The sequence below is a fragment of the Bufo gargarizans genome, chromosome 4 (genome assembly GCF_014858855.1).
Source record: "Bufo gargarizans isolate SCDJY-AF-19 chromosome 4, ASM1485885v1, whole genome shotgun sequence".
Taxonomy (NCBI): domain Eukaryota; kingdom Metazoa; phylum Chordata; class Amphibia; order Anura; family Bufonidae; genus Bufo; species Bufo gargarizans.
Window position 1 is genome coordinate 458,117,556 of NC_058083.1, and position 26,539 is coordinate 458,144,094.

Here is a 26,539-nt window from a genome sequence, read left to right on the forward strand (position 1 = left end):
ATGTATCCTCTATATATGTATATCCTTGTATGACATAGTTTTTGCATAGCTATCAGCCATATATATTTTCTCTATGCATACATATGGTTATATATTTTTGTTTTTTCTTTTATTTGATTTTCATATGAAGAGTTAACTGAAGGTGTGGTACCTCTTTCTGGGGGCGGTTACAGGCCTGTGGGAACAATTAGTGAACACAGGTGCACCCTCCCCTATAAAAGGTCTCACTTTTAATGTTTTTCTGTGTCATGAAGAAGGGCTGGAATTGTCTCTGGTAGCCCGAAAAAGCTTAGACAAGACTGCTATTTTGTAATCCGTGGATGAGTTTTTAACCGCAAGCTGAATAAACGCATATTCCTTTATCTAAGTGGAGCTGGATTTTCTCAACTTCTTTTTTCCATTGCCGCCCGCACCTGACACGGGCTGTCCGTGCTCACAATCAAAGGAAGGGCAGGTGAGAGCTGCTACACTCCTCTTTTCCTTATACATTTTTTACAATTACAAAAAAAAATAATATATCAATTTAATTTAGCCTCTATTTCTGAAACATTTCGGCCAGGACTTGAACTCACAACCTTCTACATTAGAGCCAAGAACTTTAACCACTACACTATACAGCTACATGTTAACCTGCACTGAAATATGAAATGATACTTCTGCTGTATAGGAATATTTACTACATAACAAACTACTATGAGATTTTTCTGACATAGTTTATCATTCAACTTTCAGAAATAGAGACTAAATTAGAATTAAATACACTGGGTGTCCACAAGCACTGACTCCATGTATGGACCTATATATGGAGTCAGAGCAGGGACTCCTAAGCCACGGACTCACACTGGGGGATTACCTCACTGTACAGCGATCTTCTGCATAGACCTCAGTGGGACCTGGCACCCTCCCCTCTTCAGAGCAGGGGGTGTCTGGTTTAATGCTCGGTTTCTCCCATTGACTTCCATTGTGCTCTGGTGCTCTGTAGAGCAACCGAGCATCGCAAAGTGTTCTACTCGAGCACCTGAAACCCAAGCACTTTGGTGCTGGATCAACACTAATGCAGAGCCAAACAACGGTCCTGTGCATGAGGCCTAAGGCTTCTTTCACACTGGCGTTAGGCTTGTCCGGCAGGCTGTTCTGGCAGGGGGACAGCCTGTTGGATCTGTACTAACGTAATTTCGGAGATGCGGCCGCAGCACGGCAAACATGCAGGGCCGGGCTTCCGGCAGTAAACCTATGTAAGCGTTAGTACGGATCCGTCAGGCTGTTTCCCTGCCAGAAAAGCCTAATGCTAGTGTGAAAGGAGCCTAAGAATTAGGGTGCATTCACACGTGGTGGACATGTAGATTGTAAGCCCTCACGGGCAGGGCCCTCTCTCCTTCTGTACCAGTGTACCAGTGCAGGAGCACACCCTCCACTAGCAACTTCCATCTGGACCTTCATTGCAAACTGCTAGCAATTTAGTCATAACTTCTATCAGGAATAATAAAGGAATGGTGCAACATAGAGTCAGAAGAATAGATGCTCCAGAATTTTTACATGGACAATGCAAGTAGTTACTAACACAGAGTAGAGTTGAGCGAATCTGAACTGCAAAGTTTGGGTTCGTACCGAACTTTGCGAGTTCGGGTACCTGGACCCGAACCCGGACTTTTTCACTGAAGTTCGGGTTTGGTGTTTGGGTGATTTTGGTGAGCGCGGTGACGTCACCGCAGGTCCTTTTGCAGGTCCTGAAGAAAAGAAGATTCCAGCTGTGCGATTAATTGGATGAGGTGAGTTTTTTTTTTTTAACCCCTCAATAGACATTATATTTAGCATTCTGTCTTAAGAATGCTATTATTTAATAATATAAATAATAAATTGAAGTTTGGGTCCCCAGTGACTTAAATGGGGTCCAGGTTGGGGGTAAAGTTTGGGTCCCGAACCCGAACTTTGACCTGAAGTTTGGCCGAACCCGGCGAACCACAACTTCCACGGGTTCGCTCAACCGTAACACAGACATGTCAGGGGACTTTACAGGTTCTCTTTAACTTATAACTCCTGCTTTGTGTTTGCACTTTTCTAAAGTCTAATAACTTTTTATTTTTTACACGCAAGATACGTCCCTGAAGTGTGACCACACTGCCTGCATGCCTGCTATTCTGAATACAAGATTGCAAAAAAAATATTGTTACAGCTATTGACATCGTGCAATCTGGAATTTACAGCTAAATTATGCACAGAAGGCATTCATCAAGTTTATCTGCATTCCTGTAATTTCACTCTCCCGAGGGCAGACACTGTGTGCATAGACGTTTTGGGAAGCATGTCCGGTCGTGTTAGCAGGTAAACATGGAGTCCTGCTGCTGGTTCTGAGAAACCACTGGATGGAAGACAGCTACGGTATGTGCCGGCTGATACAAAGCAGCGGACTGCTGAAATAATGGAAGCTCATTTAATAAAATGGCGATTGCTATGCTGCGTTGAGTGAAGAACATCAGCTACAGTATATCAGCCTTTCATAAAAAATATAAACAGAATCCTATACAACAAATTAATTTAAATAACATTATAATGTGTAACCGTATAATAGGCCTGTTTACACAATCTTAAATATTCTATTCTACAGTATTTTCATATGACTTTATTGTTTCATTGGCTAGAAGGGCAAAAGTACAGTATGTGAACTTCCAGCCACTCTTGAGAACCAGTGCTGTTACCCATAGTACTAAGGGAATTCGTTACTGGTAATATTTCACCCTGGATGAATAGTATCTATCTATCATCAATCTAATATCCATCTGCCTATCCATCTGCCTATGTACCGTATCTATGTACTTAAAGGGATTGTCTCACTTCAGCAAATAGCATTTATTATGTAAAGGAAGTTAATACAAGGCACTTACTAATATATTGTGATTGTCCATATTGCTTCCTTTGCTGCCTGGATTCATTTGTCCATCACATTATACTCTGCTTGTTTCCATGGTTATGACCACTCTGCAATCCATCAGTGGTGGTCGTGCTTGCACACAATAGGAAAAAGCAGTAGGATATGTGTGCTCCCATGGTTCCGGCCACCAGAGAGGCCAGCACTTTTTCCTATATTGTGCAAGCACGACCACCACTATTGGATTGCAGGGTGGTCTGTAACCATGGAAAGGAGCAGAGTATAATGTGATGGAAAAATGAATCCAGCCAACAAAGGAAGCAACATGGACAATCACAATACATTAGTAAGTGCCTTGTATTAACTTCCTTTAAATAATAAAAGCTATTTGCTGAAGTGACAACCCCTTGAAGCAAACTATATTTGCAGCAGCAGCACCTCTCCTGAGCCTAAACCTACAAGATTCAGGGCAATGTAGAATCCGGGTATATTATACTCTAATTAGAAGCCCTGGGTAGCTGCACTCCATTATGAATATCTTTACGTGATGGACATTACTGATATTTGGACATTGCTATTCTTGGCACTAGATATAACCACACATTGCTATATCAGTATTGGGCCTAATAAAATAACCTTTGTAATCCAACACGACCCAATCTAGATAACAATCTGGATTATTGATGGTCGTTACTGAACATGTTTAACATGTTGGGAAATGTGGTGACCTCCGATAACCCTCCATGACCTGTCCAAATATTCGGCAGGTGGTAGTATTTCATCAATCACTAGAATTTGGAAATGTAGCTTTAAAAATGAAGATAAAGGAAGACATAAAGTAAAAAGTGATTGTAAAGATATGTTCACACGATGGACTTGTTACATGCACGTTGCTAGGTTTTTACAACTGCTGCAGCAAAAAGTGATCCGTGGAAATAAGTGGCTGGTAGCTCCATTAGGGGTCATGCACACAAACGTATTTTTTTTCAATGGGTCCGCAAAAAAAAACGGAAATATCTCAGTTTGCATTCCTTTTCCATATGTCTGCATGGCCGTTCCACAAAAAAATAGAACATGTCCTATTCTTGTCCATTTTGCGGGCAGGGATAGGCATGGTTATAATGGATCCGCAAAAAAACGGATGCAATAAAGATGTCGTCTGTATTTTTTGTGGATCTGTGTTTTGCGGACCGCATAATACGGTTGTGTGCATGAGCCCTAACTAACAGCATTTCCCTACAGAAGATTGCAAACACATTCCAAACATAACTGGGTGCTTTTTGTGTGTCTTTATTCCGCGTCCAGGAAAAGCACTTTTAGGCCTCATGCACACGACCATTCCGTTTTTGCGGAAGCCGCCCGTGTGCCTTCCACAATTTGCGGAAGGGGCGGCCCATTGTAGAAATGCCTATTCCTGTCCGCAAAATGGACAAGAATAGGACATGCTATATTATTTTTGCGGACCACGGAACGGAGCAACGGATACGGACAGCACACAGAGTGCTGTCCGCATCTTTTGCAGGCCCCTTTGAAGTGAATGGGTCCGCACCCGAGCCGCAAAAAATGCGGCTCGGATGCGGACCACAGCAACGGTCGTGTGCATGAGGCCTTATTCTGCTGAAAAACAGCTCCCAAGTGCCCAAAGCAAAGCCCGTCCAACCGGAGACTTGGGAGCCGTTTTTCTGCAGAATAAAAGTTATTTTCCTGGACGCGGAATAAAGACACAAAGTGCACCCAGGGATGTTTGGAATGTGTTTGCAATCTTCTGTGGGGCAATGCTGTTAGTCATATTGGTGAAAATACCTGACAGACTCCCTCTAAATCTGTCTCGTGAACATACACTGGGGCACACTGTATGTAGCTGCTTATAGTAACTCACAAGGCTAAAGCAGATAACCACTTTCCTATCTTCTCAGGTGTAGGACTTGCCCTCACACTGAGATGAGATATAAGCTGGTAAATTGAAGCTGGGAAGCCACACTGACAAAAGGGATATAGTTGTATATTGGAAAATGGATATGTTTTGCTTTATTGGGTTGGAGTAGTTTGGGGGGGAAAAGCATAAAACATTCTAAGATGTGCTGTGATGTTATCTAGATATTTGGTTAGGAGTTTTTAGCTGATAAAGTTTTGCCTTTGCATTCAGTTTGATTCAGTCCACTCCACCTAAACTGGCTTGGTCAGAATTTCTGTAAGGGCATACTTTGTATTAGAGATGTTCTTGTATAGTACATTGGTGATGTAACATCCACACTTATAAGCTATAACCTTAAAACTACTGATGGGTGAAGTAGATAGCACTGATTGTCTTTTAATAATGGCTCCTGTTGAGGGGTGAGATATATTCGAAAGCACGTGAACAGTCAGTTCTTGAAGTTGATATGTTGAAAGCAGGAGAAATAGAGAAACATAAGGCTATGTGGGCCAAATCATAGCGACTTGACAACTGGTTCAGAGCATCTCCAAAACTAGAGATCTTGTTGGATGTTCTAAGTATGCAGTGGTTGGTATCCTCCAAAAGTGGCCCAAGGAAGAACATCTTTGAACAGGGCATGGACGGTCACGGCTCACTGATGCTTGTGGGGAATGAAGGCTAGTCTGCCTGGTCTGTTCCTTCAGAAGATCTGTTGTAGCACAAATTGCTGAAAAAGTTGTTACTAACTATGATAGAAAGGTGTCAGAACAGGACATTGGATCTTTTTGTGTTTGAGCATTGGATCTTGCAGTGTTTGAGCATGAATAGGAATTGCCCTGGTTGGTCTTCTACACTCAAATTCCTGGCCTACTGGAAGAGTCTTGATCAGCTGTTTTGTAGTCCACTGCACCACTGAACAGATTTGACTTAGGACTACTCCTAAATGGCCACCCTGAACATCACACTTTAACCACTGTACAAGGATCTGTACCCCATTGGAGGGGAACAACCAGGCCGCTACCTATTGGGGTAGTCTCTGTTTAGTGACTGTTGACATACGAGAATCAAGAGATACTGGAGGGCGAAAAAATATGGGTGGACAGCACTCCTTGGTAATAATGTATCGGGTGCTCGTCTCCAGGAGGGGTGGTAAAAAGCCCCTAGTAGAACAACTTGTAGATATCCAGAAAAATAAAAAACGGAGACAGCACGTCCAAAAAGGTGCAAAAAGTGGAATTTATTCTGGATGCAACGTTTCGGCTGCGTGTTAGCCTTTTTCAAGCAAAACAATGCTTGCTTGAAAAAGGCTAACACGCAGCCGAAACGTTGCATCCGGAATAAATTCCACTTTTTGCACCTTTTTGGACGTGCTGTCTCCGTTTTTTATTTTTCTGGATATCTACGAGATACTGGAGGGATCAGGAAAACCATAGTCAGGAAACAAGCCAAGGTCAGGACAGACGTAAACAGTCTAAAGATCAGGGCGGGCAGCACAGGTTCAGAAAGAAGAACAGGCAGAGTTCGGTACATGGCAGACAACCAAGACAATAGCACACCTTTGCCAGAAACGAGCTAAATAGAACCTATTTCTTAGGCACCCTTCCAATACTCTAAGGAGGCCTGCCAAGTACTGTACTAGATAAGAATAAGCTGTGCACACAGGAGCAGTGAGGCAACGGGTAGGGACCACTGATATAACAAAAGTTAAAATGTGTTGTCTCATTTGATATATTTGTGGCATATCGCATTTCACTTCTGGGACCTGCACCTATCTCTAGAATGGGACCCGTGAAGTGAGAGGAGAGCACCATCCATTCATTTGTATGAGACTGCCGAAAATAGCCACGCACTGGATCTCCTATCTATGTCAGTCCATTCTTTTCTATGAGGCTTCAGAAAACAGTGAGCAAACTCTCTTGGCTATTTTCAGAACTCCCATAGAACAGAGCACGCCATGTTTGCGCCCGTTCTGGACATAGGTGTGGGTCCCAGAGGTGGGACCAGCACCTATCTGACATTGGTGGCATATCCTAGCGATATGCCATCAATGTCTTAGATGAGGCATATCCTTTAAGACTTGATTTAATAAATACATGACAGATGTGCCCACTAAATTTAGTTGACAGCTATGCCATTTGTCTAGAGCATCCCTGCAATTCCCCAGTTGCAAGAACTGAATCCCTTTATTAGCTACACTTGCCCTAATGGGGGAATTTAATTGAAAGTATGCAGCACCTTTAACACACTTATATAACAATGTGTAGTGATCATGCCTTGTGTAAATGCTACTCATAGAACGATCTATATAGCCTAGTGTAGAGAGAAATCATCTGAATGGAAAGTCTTTGATTTATGCTGATGCTATATCATTCCTAGTCATCAGATCAAAGGAAGGTGAAGAGTAAAGTAGAGTGTGCATACAAGGCCCTCACTTGGAATTAAATTACGGCTGGATAATACAAAATGTAATGCTCATTTAATCGCAAGCCCTCGAGGGCAGGGTCCTCTCTCCTTCTGTACCAGTCTGTTACTCCATTTATGTTTACTGTACTTTTTGTCTTTTATTATGCACCTATAAACCCTTTTCACCTGCTCAGTGCCCTGAAATTAATGTCTAATCAACACAAGTAATAATTATCATGTTTGCAATCTGACATTTCCTAACCATGTTATTAGAAGTAAACTGCAGAAGATACAGATATACCTCGCCCAATGAACTGGAGCCTCAGGCCTTCACAATGCCAGTGGCTACTTGGAAAGGGAAATCATAGAATGACAAGTAAAATTGTAGGCAAAACTACTGTATATATATATGAGACCTATTAACATGCAGTATATATATAAAAGCAGGGTTAGGCCTCATGCACACGACTGTGGGGTCGCTGTGCTGTGTTTCGGACCTCAAACCGCAGTTGACTTCAATGGGTCCGCTATCCACAAGACACGTTCTCTCTTTTGCGGCACAGAGGCTCGGACGCGGAAGCCCACGGAAGGTCTTCTGTGTGTTTCCGTGGGCTTCCGGGTCCGCGCTGCAAAAGTTAGGAAGTGTCCTATCTTTCACCACTTCTTGCGGGTCACGGACCTATTGACTATGATGCAGGGTGCACACCGGGTGTTTTGCTTTCCTGCACTTTGAGGACCGCAACATGGGCACCACACAGGGCTGCCAACCAAAGGTTTTCTTTTTTATGGACAACTTATCCCAAAATCAAGGACAGCCAACATTTTTTACGAATGAATTAGAAAGCCATAATGAATGCTAAAAATTATAAGTAATACAGGTCTATAGCTCAATGTACTGGTAAAAACTCATTGCCAGCGTTTACTGTAAGCTGTAAAATGATGATAATTATCACCAAAATAATCTAGTCAAGAACCATCAGCCTCAAAAAAATCACGGACATAAGAATTTTTTTTCACGGACACAGGAAAAAAGTCACCTATTTTTATGGACTGTCCAGAACTTTCTGGATGGTTGACAACCCTGGCACCACAGCCCCACGGTCGGGTACATGTAGGTCTTACTCAGATTAGTAGAACCAGAAATTATACATAAAAATGGCAAAACGTACGTGGAGCAGTAAAGAGCATGCACAGCTGCTGCTCCATACAGACTCCTAATCAACAACCATTGTGGAGCTCAATCCATTGATTGCTAGAATGGAGGCCCTCCCCATTATCCTTCTCCACCAGTCATACTGGTGGAGATGAGGAGGGCCTCCATTCTAGCAATCAATAGATTGAGCTCCACAAAACTAAAACTGATCATCTACCTGTAGATAGGGGATAATATTATCTACTGGAATACCCTATTAGAATAACCATGGTGAAGTCAATCTAAATGGTAACCGTCCCTGTTATGTTATATTAGAAAGAACTTAATGAAGAGTAAAACAAAGTACTAAAAAGAAGTCAATACTAAAGAAATAACACTAAAATAAGCACACCCATACCCATATCACTAGTTATGTCTAAAACAGCGGTAACCTTACAATTACAATATTAAGGGACCATTAATAATCAGTGCAACCAGTAATGATATATGAGGTGAAGAACCTCTCACCTTAAGGCCTCCTGCACATGAACATTGTGTATCCGTTCCGTCCATTGGGGACCGCAATTTGCTGTCCCCAATGCACGGGCAACTTTGCGCGGTGGCCGGGACTGGATTGAGACCCATTCAACTTGAATAGGTCCGTGATCTGTCCGCACCGCAAAAAAAAATAGAACAAGTTGCGGTGCGGAGGCATGGACAGAAACACCAAGGAAGCACTCTTCCTACCTAAGGGTACGGCCACACGGTCAGGTTTCTGGATAGAAGCCAAAATCAGGAGCTGATCATAAAAGAGAAAGTATAAAGGACAGATACAACTTCTTCTCTTTTTTGAATTCACTCCTGGGTTTGGCTTCCAAAACTGCCTGAAGAAACCGGACAGTGTGGCTGTACCCTAATACTAGTTCCAAACAGATAGAAGCATTGATTCTAGAATTAAATGGTCACAAGTACGTAAAAAGGGGTCTCACCTAGGTTTCCTGCGCTCTGTACTGTGTCCACCTGGATTCCAAAGAGAACAGGAACAAACAGTTGAGGTAAGGAGCAATTAATCTCCACCCAACTGTGATGAGGACAGCAAAGGGGGCAGGTTAGGAGCTGAGAAGGTGCCCTCCGCTTGTTGTTCAGTGTCCCGCCCTAGGTTTCTGGCACACGCAGGCCTTGCTGTGTCTGCAGGTAACAGCATGTCAGAAGTGACTCACAGCTTCACCAATGCAGCAAGCCATGAATTCCGTAAACTGCTCTCTGTGTGGATCCCCCTTGGATTGAACACTCCTGGAGAAGAGTTTGGAACATTTCACAAATTCTTTCCCAGCACAGTACCACCTGCCAAGTCGGCTGAGAGGTGCAAACAATGCTGTGTGTGATTTCCAAAGAGCACAAAGCTGTATCCTGCAGGCACAGGATTCGTGATTGGACTTTAGTACCTTGAGGGCTACGTTCTTTTGTGTATTGTGTTTAACTCTTTCCTGTAGGACGTCACCACAGCACGGTACATTTCACTGCCTGATTGGATCACTTTCATCAAGCACACTGTTAGATATTAATATTATTACATTGTTTTAGTTACCATTCAGTGCACATATTAAAAAAAGCCGTGTGCACATCAGGATTCTTGTCTCTGTTTAACATATATGCAGCGATAAACTCCCGATGTATAGGCTAAAGGGAGGCTTTGACGGATGCATTCATCACCCATATGAAAAAAAACTTTTAATGAAAATCAAACACTTATGACATGACAAACTCCACTATATTGTTTAAAGGGTAGAACCTCCAATGGCTGGGTGAGCTGATAATGGGTGGGGGAATAGTATCCCTAAGCTGATACCCTGAGCTACACCTCAGCCCAGGGACGCCCCCTAATGGTGGGGACTCCCTGTCCTCGAGCCTAAACTACCGCCTCCTGCCGTTCCCTCGAATTGTGACAGGTGGTGGATGCTGGCTAAGTGGTGGGCTACCAAATAAACAGACAAACAAACATATAGAAAAGGTGCCCTATGTATACAGCCCTGTTGATGTGAAACCACATCAAGAGGTACAAGGTGCACCGAGTAATCTAAAAACGCCCATTAATATGATGGTTACGATAGTAATCAGAAAAAAGGGTTGACTCTATTGCTGGACTAGATTGATTATGAATTTTTGACCCATTATTATCTTTCATCGCACCATTGCTGAACTTGAATCATTCATCACCCATAGACTAAAATGGAATCCGTTCAAGGAGAACATCATAAAAAGCTCATGCCATGTACGGTAGTTTGCATTTCCTGACAATTGTTAAACTTTTTTTTACCTTCCTTTATGTCTGGTGGTCCTCCAAAAATAAAGGAAGACACACGGAAACAAAAACGAAAACACGGAACCCCATTTTGCGGAATGGAACACAACAACGGTCGTGTGCATAAGGCCTTAAAGGCAGAGATTTAAAAAAATAGAAAAAATGGACTTTTTCCAATTTTTTGTAAGTTTTGGTTTATTTAAACTAATAAAGGTGTAAAATATTGACTCAAATTTGTCATTGTCACGAAGTACAAAGTGTCACAAAATAATAATAATCTCAGAATGGCTCGGATAAGTAAAAGCTTTTCTAAGTTATTACCACATGAAGTGACATATGTCAGATTTGCAAAAACCGGCCTGGTCCATAAAGGGAACCTGTCACCAGGATTTTGGGTATAGAGCTGAGGACATGGGTTGCTAGATGGCCGCTAACACATCAGCAATACCCAGTCCCCATAGCTCTGTGTGCTTTTAGTGTGTAAAAAAAAATGATTAAAGGGTCGAACATTGACTTATAGGATAGCTGCCTTACATCTGGTGGCATCAGAGGCAGAGCTTGTTAAGAGCTCATTTGCTTCCCTTTCTTCCCTGCACAGTCTGACACTGGCAGAACTGATTGGATAGTGACAGACTGTGCAGAGACACCCCCAACTGGTAACACCCATCTGGACCTTGACAACAAACTGCTAGTAATTCATTCATAACTTCTCAGGACTGGACTGTTGCACGGAATTTTAGCAGAGCTAAGGTTTCTATTATCCCACTGTATATGGAAAAAGTATTTCACCATGAACTCCCTTGGATTTAGTAAATTATTTAAAGTCATTGGTCCAATTACAAATTCCTTCACAGTTTTATTTCTCCCACACTGATGTTCCCCAGATGTACAAGTAAATCAAGGGTAAGGATACTGTCTATAGTGCACCTGTGGAATGTGCACTGCTGTGTATACTGCTGCTGTTCTGGATCATTATTTCATAAAACTGTTATCAGCTGCAGATTAAATAGAATCTGTGGAATCACCAATTTATAATATGGAGAAGATATTCAACTCCCTCAGTGCTTTAATAACAGCAAACCATAAAATACTATACAAACCGGATTCCAAAAAAGTTGGGACACTATACAAATCGTGAATAAAAACTGAATGCAATGATGTGGAGGTGCCAACTTCTAATATTTTATTCAGAATAGAACATAAATCACGGAACAAAAGTTTAAACTGAGAAAAGTACAATTTTAAGGGAAAAATATGTTGAGTCAGAATTTCATGGTGTCAACAAATCCCCAAAAAGTTGGGACAAGGCATTTTCACCACTGTGTGGCATCTCCCCTTCTTCTTACAACACTCAACAGACGTCTGGAGACCGAGGAGACCAGTTTCTCAAGTTTAGAAATAGGAATGCTCTCTCATTCTTGTCTAATACAGGCCTCTAACTGTTCAATCGTCTTGGGCCTTCTTTGTTGCACCTTCCTCTTTATGATGCGCCAAATGTTCTCTATAGGTGAAAGATCTGGACTGCAGACTGGCCATTTCCGTACCAGGATCCTTCTCCTACGCAGCCATGATGTTGTGATTGATGCAGAATGTGGTCTGGCATTATGTTGTTGAAAAATGCAGGGTCTTCCCTGAAAGAGATGAAGTCTGGATGGGAGCATATGTTGTTCTAGAACCTGAATATATTTTTCTGCATTGATGGTGCCTTTCCAGACATGCAAGCTGCCCATGCCACACGCACTCATGCAACCCCATACCATCAGAGATGCAGGTTTCTGAACTGAGCGTTGATAATAACTTGGGTTGTCCTTGTCCTCTTTGGTCTGGATGACATGGCGTCCCAGATTTCCAAAAAGAACTTTGAATCGTGACTCGTCTGACCACAGAACAGTCTTCCATTTTGCCACACTCCATTTTAAATGATCCCTGGCCCAGTGAAAACGCCTGAGCTTGTGGATCTTGCTTAGAAATGGCTTCTTCTTTGCACTGTAGAGTTTCAGCTGGCAATGGCGGATGGCACGGTGGAATGTGTTTACTGACAATGGTTTCTGGAAGTATTCCAAAAAATACGTATGACATCCGTGTGCATTCTGTATTTTGCAGAACGGAACAGGTTAAAGGAGTTTTCCGGGATTAAAAGACTAATGACTAGTGTTGGGCGAGCATGCTTGGCCGAACACAAATTTTACTTGAGTCTCCTCCCCGCACGTTTGTTGGTTGCTACGCAGCCTATTAACGTGCAGGTAAGTACTGCCACTCACTGTAATGCCATAGCCATGTTTGTTACTGGCATTACAGTGATTGGCTGGCCGGAACGCGTCATTGTGTGCTATATAGCACCCGATGACAAGTGTTCGGCTCAGTCTTAGTCAGGGAGAGCTGTGCTGAAGAAGGGACAGACAGTGTAGGGAGTGAAATAGTAATATTTTTATTGAAAAAACTTGTTAGAGACCCAAAAGTCCTTTTAAAGGGCTTCTGTCACCCCACAAAAGTAATATATATTTTATTGGCTAGTTACATTCCTTATAGCGCGATATAGGAGAATATAATGTCATGCGGCCGTTTCTTGAGAAAACGAAGTTTTATAATATGCAAATCCGGTCTCTACCAGCAAGTAGGGCGTCTACTTGCTGGTAGCCGCAGCAGAAAACCGCCCCCTCGTCGTGTTGATTGACAGGGCCAGCCGTGATCTCCTCCTCCGGCCGGCCCTGTCAGTATTTCAAAAATCGCGAGCCTCTGTTCATTCGGCGCAGACGCTCTGAGATGAGGAGGCTCGTCTCCTCAGAACTCCCTCAGTGCGCCTGCGCCGATGACGTCTTCTCTTTCGGTGACGTCATCGGCGCAGGCGCACTGAGGGAGTTCTGAGGAGACGAGCCTCCTCATCTCAGAGCGCCTGCGACGAATGAACAGAGGCGCGCGATTTTTGAAATACTGACAGGGCCGGCCGGAGGAGGAGATCACGGCTGGCCCTGTCAATCAACACGACGAGGGGGCGGTTTTCTGCTGCGGCTACCAGCAAGTAGACGCCCTACTTGCTGGTAGAGACCGGATTTGCATATTATAAAACTTCGTTTTCTCAAGAAACGGCTGCATGAAAGTAAGTGACAACATTATATTCTCCTATATCGCGCTATAAGGAATGTAACTAGCCCAAAAAAAAAATATGACTTTTGTGGGGTGACAGAAGCCCTTTAAGGACTATTGTTGTATCTGGCAGCAATATATTTATTAGCGCAACCTGCTCTAAATTGCGTGGAATTGTTAGAGACCCAAAAGTCCTTTTAAGGACTACAGTTGTATCTGGCAGCAATATATATTTTTAGCGCAACCTGCGCTAAATAGCTTTCAATTGTTTGGCCGCTGCAGACAGCAACATTATCTGCGCTATATCTCCTGTCTAACGTGTGCGCAGCCTACAAATATCTGTGACATCTAGTGTACTTTTTCCGTAGACGGTGTCCGCTGCGGACAGTTACATTACCTGCGCTACATCTCCTGTATAACGTTTGCGTATCCGAAATATCAGTGACATTCAGTCAAATTTTTTTGCTGCTGGTGGCAGCGACATTACCTGCGCTACATCTCCAGTATAACGTTAGCGCATCCCAAATATCAGTGACATTCAGAGTAATTTTTTTCGCCGCTGGTGACAGCAACATTATCTGCGCTATATCTCCTGTGTAACGTGTGTGCAGCCTAAAAATATCTGTGACATCCATTGTGCTATTTCTGTAGGCGGTGTCCGCTGCAGACAGTTACATTACCTGCGCTACATCTCCAGTATAATGTTAGCGCGTCCGAAATATCAGTGACATTAATTCAGTGTCATTTTTATTAGCCACTGGTGACTGCGAAATTACCTGCGCTACATCTCCTGTATAACGTTTGCATGTCCTAAATATCAGTGACATTAATTCAGTGTAATTTTTTATTAGCCGCTGGTGACAGCGACATTACTTGCGCTATGAGCGTAATAGGAGATAAATGAAAACAGCGGCACTCACCCGTGTGCTTCAAAAACCTTCGGTAGCTTTATTCATTCCAGGATTACATCAGGCAGGGGGCGGATGTACACAGGCACGCATTGATCAGCGGCGGCCGTTTCGCGCTAACTGCGCTTCTTCTGGCTGTGCGTCAATGCGTGCCTCTTACACCACTCCTTTTAAAAGCCGGCGCAGCCCGTCATCACAAAGACTGACGAATCAGGCAGCACCTGCATAAACAAGGTGATATACAAACCGCACATAGAAAAACAAAGATCCATGCAGTAATTACAATGAGTATGCAAATCAAGCGGCAAATATTAGTGTAATATTACACTACAAAGCACTACAAGAATGGGCTGAGATCATTTCTATCGTTGAGCCCGAGTTCTCCCAGGGCCTGGGTGCGTATTATCCACCTAGCCTCTCTCTGCAGGAGGAGACGGTGTCTGTCTCCCCCCTGCAGAGGAGTGGACACAATTTCGAGGCCAGAGAATGAGATGCAATCGGTGTCACCATTATGTGCGGTTCTCATGTGCTCTATGAATCTCGGACAACCTTTCCCTGTCTTAATAGAATTAAAATGTTCCCGCACACGTTCAAAAAGGCATCTGATAGTTTTTCCAATGTAGAAACGTCCACATGTGCACAATAATAGATATACTAAAAAAGTACTCCGGCAGTTAATAAAGGTATTGACTGTGTGTTTAATGCCAGCAAATTCAATACTCTTTTTCTGCGAATTATTAGTGCACAGTGAACAGTTTCCACATCTGTAGTTGCCCTTTGGAAGGTTGCGTTTGAGCCAATTTTTACTACTATCCGTTTGAAATCTGCTCCTGACAAGTTTGTCCTTAATGGTGTGACTCCTTCTAAAGGAAATGAGGGGTCTCTGTCCTGTCAATTCTTTTAGAGTTGCGTCCCTCCTCAAAACATCCCAGTTCTTAAAAATGACTGATCGAATACGGTCAGCCATGGGGCTGTATTTGAAGGAGAACGCAAATCTGGTGCCACCAATATGGTCGCTACCACTATCCAATTTCTGGTTATTTTTGTTTTTACTAAGGAGACTATTTTGTGAGAAATTTCTCTCCACTCTCTCCATATCCCTACTTAGTACTTCTTCGGGGTAACCCCTCATTACTAAGCGCTGTTTTAACTCATCTGCTTGTCTGTGGTAACCGCTGTCTCTGCTGTTAATGCGTCTTAGTCTGATAAATTGTCCGTATGGTACGGCTTTTTTGACGCTCCGTGGATGGAAGCTGTCGTGGTGGAGCAAGTGCAGCATACGGGTAGGCTACCCGACACTGCTAGATTTGAATGTGTAGTTCCCTTTAAGCCAGTCAGGCCGGTTACTGGCAATCCTTATCACAGCCAGCAGAGGGAGCCCCCAGTTCAGTATAAATAGGCTAGGGCCTAGTTCAGGAAGTGTAGAAGTTTCCAGACTCAGTGCAGAGAGGGTTTCCTCCTGAGTCCATATGCATAGAAGACAGAAGGGCATAGCTAAACAGCCTGAAGACACAGAATACCACAGAGGCCGATCAGATAAAGCAAGAGGTACTCAAGATAACAGAGGAGGTACTAGATAAGGACAGCTTCAAGGGTACGCCAGATAAAGGGCCTTAGACCTTGGAGAGAAAGTGACATGTAGCAGGACCAGTCAGGAATAGTGTGAAAAGCCGCCTGTACTGCATCCCCTGTAATCAACACTCTGTATAATGCCTTGCTAAGACCGGCCATACTGTACTCCCAAGAACCAGCTGTATTCACTGATATTCAGTAAAAGTTCCAGTTTTTGTTGGCTATCCTATGCTTGCTTCATTCTTTTACAATACCATACACGGCGTGTCACCGTTTAATTGACACTGGCGTCACGAACTGTTAAATACCTGCCTGTTCCAGTATTTGCCCCAATTGAAGACGACAGTGGATCCCAGGTTAGTGGTCAATCTGCACTACAAAGCCCAGCATACACTACTGACCCCCTGGGACACTGCATCGCTCTTTTTGGCGTCACGAACAGGATCCGCATACTTCTACAGTGCAGAGAAGTGTGAACTGTGTGCTTTAACTATTTCACCACCGTATGGCAAAGACTGTAACCCTTTATTTCCAAGCCGGTGGATTAAAATTGTGCCTAGGAGGAATCAGAGGCGCTGTACTGTGTTGCGCTACCCCCAGAGGGAAAATCGTATTTGTGGACTGTGATTTATTGGACTTTGCAACACCCTGCTTGCTGTCAGGGAATCGTGATCAAGATGGCCACCGGCCGCCTGGAGTAAAGTTTCCCGCGCTGCTGAGGACCTCCGTGGGCGGATCCCTTCAAAGACACAGAGAATCCCGCCCCTCTTCATCATCGCACCGCCGCGGCCCTGCTTTTCCTGCGTCAGCAACGTCACCGCGTACACAGGACGTCCGGAGTCTCACGAGATTTGGCCTGCGCGAACCCGGCGATTCCGGTAAGAACTTGTATCCGGAGGGAAGGGGATTGTTCCGGCCCCTTTAGTCACCAGCGGCCACCTCGTAATAAGTTAACATGTCAGATCCGGGAGTTGCCGAGCGGCCGGACCCGGGAGAGCTTGCGGCTCCTAATCATCCTATAGCCCCCAGCATGATGCCCTTTACCATGCCTTACTATTTTGGGGCCCCATGGTTTCCCCGCTATAACGGAGAGGCCCATACCCTAAGAGACTTTAAAGAAAAGTTGCTGGCCTTATTCAAACTGTACCCCATAAATGCCGAGCAGCAAATGGAAATCTTGCTAGCGCAACTTGAGGGGGCTGCCCGCAGAGAGGTATTATCCTGGCCTGCTGCTGAAAGGAGTACTCTAGAGCAGATATTCACCCGCCTCAGGGCCACTTTTGAAACGAGGACTGCCTCAGAGATAAAGATGCACTTCTTTGGCAAGAAACAGAAGTCCGGTGAGTCCCTCCGTGACTATGCCCTATCACTTCAGGAGGCTTTGGGGGCTGTAATCCAGATAGATCCCAAGGAAGCTGATAACCAGGATCAGACCCTGAGGGAACAATTTATTACTGGAGTGGCTAGTGAGCAAATAAGGACCCAATTAAAGATGCTGTCCGCCCAACACCCCAACAGTACCTTTCTGGACTTTAAAGAACTGGCTATAAAAATTCTGGGGTCAGCAGTATCTACAGAGTTGAGCACCCCACCTGAGTTATCAGCCTGCAGGTCAAAACCGTTTATCATTAACCGAGCTGAGGCCGGTCAAGCTGTTCAAGCTACAGCTACCGATACTATTGCCATGCTGACAGAGCAAGTAAATCACCTCACTAAAAGCCTAGAGAGAGTGTGCAGAAAAATGGAGGAATGGGAAAAACCTATGATGTCAGAAGAGGAGTTCCTGTCACCCTCTAAGCCGTTCCCACCTCCATACCAAGAGACTCACCCCAGGGATCCTGGGAGGCGCAATAGGGGTCGCCAGCGGCCCGTGTGTACATACTGCAAAAAGATGGGACACACAGAATCCACTTGCTGGCAGTTAAACGGGCAACCCCTGAGGCTGAGGACCACCCCTCGGGAGGTAGAACACTAGGTCCAAAAGATCCAAATTGGATGCCACGGTATGTAGGATCCCATCCTAAAATCAATGTGGAGATTAACGGGGTCCCCTTTGAAGCCCTATTAGATACTGGGTCTCAGGTCACTACTATTCAGCTGCCCGCCTTTGAAAGATTCTGGGACACCAATCAATTGACCCAGCCGCCTGAATCCTGGGTAGAGATTATCGCCAGCAATGGCAAACCGGTAAAGATCCATGGATACTGGGAACCCACCCTGCAGGTGGGAGAAGTCACCTTGCCTCAACAGGGGGTGATAGTAGTACAGGCCGGCGACAGAGGAGGACATCCTGTCATTCTAGGCACCAATGTCTTCAAAAACTGTTATGCTGAAATACTTGCCGTATTACATCAGACTCTGCCCACCGCTTCCTCTGCGTCCAAGAGGGTGATTCAAAAGACTATCACTGTGTTAAGTGCCCAGCAGAGGTTTGCTAACGGGAAAGGAGAAATTTGTACTGCCAAGATTCGTGATAATAGGCCTGTGACTTTGCCTCCTAATTCCCAAACTCTCTTATGGTGTCGTGCTGTCCTGGGAGTCCAAGGCCAAGATTATCCAGCCCTGGTGGAGCCAATCCAGATGGAGAACTACCCTTATGTGAGAGCTGCCAAGTGCCTGGTGAACGTCTCCCAAGGTAAAGTACCTGTCCGTCTGATTAACCTGAGTGATCATCCTGTGGCGCTTACTAAGCATTACCCTGTTGCCCAGCTTTCTCAGGTGTTCTTCCAAGACATCATCCGTCTTCCAGTGACAGAAAAGCCGCCAGCTGCAGTCAGCGGATGTCCGCCGGTGCCCCAGTCACAAGTACCCTGGTGGGAAGAGCTACATGTCGGGGACGAGACTACCCCCCAACATCAACAAGAAGGGATACTACGGCTTGTCAAAGAGCACCACCAGGCCTTCAGTAAACATGCTGCTGATTATGGAGAGGTTAGTGCCATACAACACACCATACCTACTGGCTCTCATCCTCCTATCAAGGAGAGATACCGACCCTTACCGCCTACTTCATATCAGACTGTAAAAGAAATGATCCAAGAGATGAAAGACTCTAATGTAATCCGGGACAGTCGTAGCCCGTGGGCGGCACCCCTGGTCCTTGTAAAGAAGAAGGATGGTGGTATCCGTTTCTGCGTGGACTATAGAAAAATTAACCAAATAACCCACAAAGACGCATACCCACTGCCCCGCATTGAAGAGTCACTAACTGCTCTGGGCTCCGCTGCCTATTTCTCCACATTGGACTTGACCAGTGGCTACTGGCAAGTACCCATGGCCCCGGCAGATAGGGAAAAGACTGCTTTCACCACTCCCATGGGCCTGTTCGAATTCAATTGTATGCCGTTCGGGTTATGTAATGCCCCAGGAACTTTCCAGAGACTAATGGAGCGGTGTTTGGGTCACAAAAACTTCGAAACAGTGCTGCTGTATCTAGATGACGTCATTGTGTACTCAAAAACATATGAAGACCACCTGAAACACTTAGCAGAGGTCTTTGAAATCCTTTTCAAATATGGCCTGAAGGTAAAGCCATCTAAATGCCACTTGCTCAAACCTGCGGTAAAATACCTGGGGCATGTGGTAAGCGGAGAGGGCGTACAACCTGACCCTGATAAGTTAGCGGCTGTCCGTAACTGGCCGGTACCCACTACCGTCAAAGAGGTGAGGGGTTTCCTTGGTTTTGCCGGCTACTATAGACGTTTCATCCCCCATTTTGCTCAAATAGCCGATCCTCTCCAGGAACTCTTGAGGGGGCAGCCCAAGAAAAGTCCTAGAACTCCAGTGCTCATTGAGTGGAATGAAGAGAGAGAGATAGCGTTCCAGTTGTTAAAAAAGAAACTGACCGAGCCTCCCGTGTTAGGTTATCCCGACTACAGCAAGCCCTTCCATCTGTATACTGATGCTAGCAAGCGAGGCCTGGGGGCTGTGTTAGCCCAGATTCAAGAGGGAAAAGAAAGAGTGATAGCTTATGCAAGCCGCTCCCTGAAAGGAGCTGAGAAAAATGACCAGAATTATAGTTCCTTCAAACTAGAATTCCTGGCATTAGTGTGGGCAGTGACGGAAAAATTCAAAGATTATCTAGCCGCTACCCCATTCATTGCATTCACTGATAATAACCCTCTGGCACATCTAAATACAGCTAAATTGGGGGCTCTGGAGCAAAGATGGGCCTCTCGTCTCGCCAACTATGATTTCTCTGTAAAATATCGCGCTGGACGTACTAACGACAATGCTGATGCTTTATCCAGACTTCCCACAGAGACAGCTCCTGATGATGTGCGAGATGCTTGGGAAGATGTAGAAATGCCGGCCTTCTACCATAAATTTGCTCAACAGGATCAGGCTCGGGCTACCAGTAACAGAGCTGCAGTTCCTTCACCCTCCAGTAGGCCGGAACTCAAAGAAGAAAGGTGGGTGAAACTACAGTCTGAAAGTAGAGTGATGGGTGAATTGTTGGACTTCATTACCAGTGGCAGAACCCCTGAGAGGATTCGGCGTAAGAGTACAGATCCTGAGCTCATCAAACTGTGGAGACAGCGCCATCAACTCTTCATACAAAAGGGCCTGTTGCTACGGAGAAGCCTAGACCCAGTGTCCAACGAAAGAGTGCATCAAATTCTCATACCCCGACGAGATGCAGGTATGGTGTTGGAGATGTACCACAATCAATCCGGTCACTTCGGGGTCCAAAAGACTGAGGCAAATATCCGCCAGCGGTTTTACTGGGTGGGCATGAGAGAAGACATGGAGAAGTGGTGTCGGGAGTGCGTAGCCTGTGCCTTGAAACGAGGTGAACACCATGATCAGAGGGCACCACTGAGACCCATTGTAAGTACTCGTCCTCTTGAACTTGTCGCCATCGACCATGTGAAACTGGAGCCTAGTCGCTCAGGGTATGTGTACGCTATGACTATTATTGACCATTTCACTAAGTTTGTTGTAGCGGTGCCTGTGAGAGACCAGACGGCCAAGACTACAGCCGAACTGTTCTGGAAACACTTCCTCCTGCCCTACGGTTGTCCAGAAAAGATCCTCACCGATCAAGGTCCTGCTTTTGAGTCCCATCTGTTCCATGAACTGTGCCGCCTGCACAACTGTAAGAAGATCCGGACGACGGCCTACCATCCGCAAGGTAATGGATTATGTGAAAAAATGAATCAGACCTTGATAGAGATGCTGAGGACCGTGCCTCCTGAAACCAGGGGAGATTGGCCTAATCTGTTGCCACAGCTCATGTTCACATACAATCATACCATACACTGTTCCACCGGGTATACCCCCTTTTATTTGATGTTTGGGCGCCAAGGATTATTGCCTGCTGACCACTCCTTGGATGTACTCGTACCTGATTGCATCAACCCATTCCCTAATACCGACTGGGTTGCTGAACACCAAAGGCGATTGAATACAGCCCAAGCTATTGTTCAGGAACGTATGGACTATGCTAGAGACCGGCAGCAGAGAGACTATGACCAAGCAGCCCATGCAGAACCCCTGAAGATAGGGGCTGTGGTATGGTTAAAAAATAACCGCCGTACCAGTAAACTGGACAGTAAATGGGAGCAAAGTCCTTATGTTGTCACTGCAATCCCAAATGTTGGAACTCACACTTATGAGATCACCCGGGAGGGCAGGGGATCCCAAATTGTACACCGAAACCGGTTAAAGCTCTGCCTGACACCAGAACCCAGTGCCGAGAGTTCTATATCTGAACCCCCTGTGTCAGAGTCATCAACACAGCCCGAGGATCCTATGCAGGCTGTCCGTAATCTAAGGTATGACGCTGATCCCATGCATTGGCTTCTGACACCATGGTTGAACTTGTTGGTGCCCGCTCCGGCACCTACAGTACCTTTACTTCCAGAAGAGCCGGTTCAAGATGCCCCGGATCCAGTTCCCCCTCTAGTGGATCCTGTTGTTCCTGTTGTTCCCGTTGTTCCTGACCAAGGTCTCACGGATGGAGATCCTCCTGTTGCTCCTCTCTCTTCTACCCCGGTGCTAAGAGGAGAGGAAACCCCTGTGTTGAGAAGGTCCACCCGGATGACCAGGGGACGTCCGCCAGTCCATTTAAGAGACTTTGACTATGCTGGTGGTGTCTCCTCCCGAACAGTTACTATCGGAAATAGCCTGCTTGATGTTTGTGCGCAAGAATGGACTCCTCCACGTGAGCCCTTGCCTGTTCTACACCCACGGGGAAACCCTGTGTAGTTCCTTATTATACTTCAGTCAAGAAAAATAGACTAACCTGGTTCACCTTAAGTCCGCTGTGCCAGGTCAGCGGCCGCGCCCAAGAAGAAAGAAGACGCCCCTTTTCCTTGCGTCATTTATTGCAAATGTTATATTTTTGTGTGAAATTGTTGTTTATTATATTTATAATGTAATGTTTAAATTATGCATCAGCTTATGTTGGTTCAGGCATGTGTGTGAGTACGAGGCCTTACTCACGTCAAAGTCTGGGGGTGTGCAGCATACGGGTAGGCTACCCGACACTGCTAGATTTGAATGTGTAGTTCCCTTTAAGCCAGTCAGGCCGGTTACTGGCAATCCTTATCACAGCCAGCAGAGGGAGCCCCCAGTTCAGTATAAATAGGCTAGGGCCTAGTTCAGGAAGTGTAGAAGTTTCCAGACTCAGTGCAGAGAGGGTTTCCTCCTGAGTCCATATGCATAGAAGACAGAAGGGCATAGCTAAACAGCCTGAAGACACAGAATACCACAGAGGCCGATCAGATAAAGCAAGAGGTACTCAAGATAACAGAGGAGGTACTAGATAAGGACAGCTTCAAGGGTACGCCAGATAAAGGGCCTTAGACCTTGGAGAGAAAGTGACATGTAGCAGGACCAGTCAGGAATAGTGTGAAAAGCCGCCTGTACTGCATCCCCTGTAATCAACACTCTGTATAATGCCTTGCTAAGACCGGCCATACTGTACTCCCAAGAACCAGCTGTATTCACTGATATTCAGTAAAAGTTCCAGTTTTTGTTGGCTATCCTATGCTTGCTTCATTCTTTTACAATACCATACACGGCGTGTCACCGTTTAATTGACACTGGCGTCACGAACTGTTAAATACCTGCCTGTTCCAGTATTTGCCCCAATTGAAGACGACAGTGGATCCCAGGTTAGTGGTCAATCTGCACTACAAAGCCCAGCATACACTACTGACCCCCTGGGACACTGCACAAGGAGTTGGTCGCCGTGGGTTTGCGAAACCCCTCCGTGACCAACTCATCGCCTTCCACCACGACAGCCACGTCCAGAAATTCCAACCTGTTCCCCCCAAAATTAAGGGTGAAAGTCATACCCATGTCGTTATTGTTTAAATAGTCAACGAACTCACTGCACTCTTTTTCTGTACCTTCCCAGACCATAAACACATCATCTATGAAACGTAGGTATGTTTTCATTTTTAAAAGAAAAGGGTTGTTCATAGAGTACACATATCTGTCCTCTAGTCTGGCAAGGTACATATTTGCAAAAGTGCAGGATACGGGGGTCCCCATAGCCGTACCCAGCTTTTGCCTATACCAATCACTACCAAATTGGAATACATTGTTGGTTAAGATAAACTTCAATGACTCTCCAACAAAATCACAATACACGGGATTTTTACCTAGGTTCAACACGATGTCAAGGACCGCCTCCACACCGGCATCATGGGGGATGCGGGTGTAGAGGCTTTCCACATCGAGTGATACCAATTGGTATCCTTTCTGCCAATGGATTTCTTTCAGGGCCAATAAAAAATCATTGGTGTCCCTGAGATAAGCAGGTGCACTGCTGAGTATTGGTCTCAAGAGCCAGTCCACATACTTGGATAAAGGTTCAGTCACTGAGCCAATCCCCGCGACGATGGGACGCCCCGGGGGGTGGCTCAGTGACTTATGGACCTTTGGGAGAAAGTACCAAGATGGTTTGACTGGGGATGGTGGAACAAGCTTGTCCAGCATATTTCTGGGTAGAAAACCCACCTCCACGTATTTCCTAACGAGTGATGACAGCAACCGCTGGGTATCGGGTAGGGGGTCCCCCCGTATCCTCTCATAAATACTGGTGTCGCCCAGTTGTCTCATGGCCTCACTGACATAAAATTCTTTAGACATGAGGACGACATTTCCCCCTTTGTCCGCCGGTTTCACTATTATATCCTCCTGGGAACGTAGTGGTGTAAGAGGCACGCATTGACGCACAGCCAGAAGAAGCGCAGTTAGCGCGAAACGGCCGCCGCTGATCAATGCGTGCCTGTGTACATCCGCCCCCTGCCTGATGTAATCCTGGAATGAATAAAGCTACCGAAGGTTTTTGAAGCACACGGGTGAGTGCCGCTGTTTTCATTTATCTCCTATTACGCTCACACTGAACTTTACCTGTGCAGCTGAGCACCACCGATCGTGTGCCGTCCTCTCCAGCCGTCAGGAGCATATGATCTTTTTGTATGCAGCCGGGATAGTGGTGCCGCCCCCCACCTCACTCGTTACATTACTTGCGCTATACCTCCTGTATAATGTTTGTGCATCCTAAATATTAGTGACATTCATTCAGTGTAACTTTTTATTAGCCGCTGGTGACAGCGACATTACTTGCGCTATACCTTCTGTATAACGTTTCTGCAACTTAAATATCAGTGACATTAATTCAGTGTAATTTTTTATTAGCTGCTGGTGACAGCGACATTACTTGCGCTATACCTCCTGTATAATGTTTGCGCATCCTAAAATTATCTGTGACATTCAATGTACTATTTTCATAGACGCTGCGGACTGCGACATTATCTGTGCTACATCTTCTGTTTAACGTGTGCGCATCCTAAAAATATCTGTGACATTCTGTTTACTTTATTTGCGCATACACTTACAAAACCTGCGCTACTGTACATGTGACATACTTACAAGTATATATACCATTTATTATGCGCAGTGTGAGCAGTAAGGGACAGGGAAGTGGCTGTGCTGCTGATGGTACACGGAGAGGCCGTGGCCCTGGGCGCGGTAAAATTGTGCCTGCTGCCAGAGCACAAGAAACACACTCATCCACGATACCTAGCTTAATGTCCTAGTTTGCAAGGCGGCGCAGGACACCACTCTCAAAGTCAGACCAGTGCGACCACATGGTTGGTTGGATTGCAGCAGATAATGCTTCCAGTCGGTTAAGCACCACCCTGTCTTCCCCAAAGTCCAGTCTCAGTAGCCAACAGTCTGGTCAACAGAATCCTCACCCTGATCCTCCTTCCTCCCACCATAGAGAGTCTTGGCAAACAAGTGATCCCACACTCGGATATTCCAAGAGGCTTTCTTCAGCGCCATTCCTTGATTTAGCCCTCTCGCCAAGGCTGCTTGAAGAGGGAGATCTTGTGCCCTGATTCCCAAACTCTTTAGCATTCACAGTCACAAGAAGATGACAGTGGGGAACGGCAATTAGTGTTTCATGAGGTGGATGATGATGATGAGACACAGTTGCCAATAAGTCAACCGCAATTAGTGTCTCAAGAGGTTGATGATTATGGAGACACAGTTGTCAATAACTGAGGTTGTTGTTAGGTCAACAAGTTAGGAGGATAACCAGAGTGAGGAAGTGGAAGAGGAGGTGGTGGACGATGAAGTCACTGACCCAACCTGGGAAGGTGGCAAGCCGAGCGAGGATAGCAGTACAGAGGGGGAGTGATCCGCAGCACCGCAACAGGCTAGAAGAGGCAGTGGGGTGGCAAAAGGGAGAAGGCAGGCCTGTTTGGTGAGGCCACAATTGTTCCCCGGAGTACCTCCTTGCGGTAATCTTCCTGGCAGGTGTTCCGCAGTCTGGCACCTTTTTAAAGGAAAGTGCGGACGATAAAAGAATTGTCATTTGCAACCTGTGCCGTACCTCAATGAGCAGGGGCGTGAACACTAGCAACCTCACCACCAGCAGCATGATCCGCCACATGGCATCAAAGCACCTGAATAGGCGGGCCGAATACCTGGGTCCACAATTAGTGTCTGCGGGTCACACCACTGCCTCCTCTTCCTCTGTGTTACGCGCTGGCCAATCCCCTGTCCAAGACGCAGGCCCAGATGCCTCCCACCATGCACCTGGACCTTTGCAAGCACCATCAGCTAGCACATCCACTTCTGTGTTCCAGCGCAGCGTACAGATGTCTATACCCCAGGCCTTTGAACGAAAGCGCAAATACCCTGGCATCCACCCACAGGCCATAGCACTAAATGTGCACCTTTCCAAATTGCTGGCCCTGGAAATGTTGCCATTTAGGCTTGTGGACATTGAGGCTTTCCGCAGCCTGATGGCGGTGGCCCTTCCGCGTTACTCTGTCCCCAGCCGCCAAAATTTTTCATGGTGTGCAGTCCCAGCCTTACACCAGCATGGGTC

At 45.6% G+C, this 26,539-nt stretch overlaps 1 protein-coding gene across 1 annotated transcript in view; it reads right to left on the reverse strand.

Moving 5' to 3' along the window:
• Positions 1-9,656, reverse strand: part of FERMT1 (FERM domain containing kindlin 1) — a 47,210-nt gene extending 37,554 nt beyond the window's left edge. Inside the window, exon 1 of the mRNA XM_044291885.1 lies at positions 9,306-9,656. The gene's annotated coding sequence lies outside the window, so the exon portion shown is untranslated. The remainder of the gene's footprint in view (positions 1-9,305) is intronic.
• Positions 9,657-26,539: the final 16,883 nt, after the last annotated feature.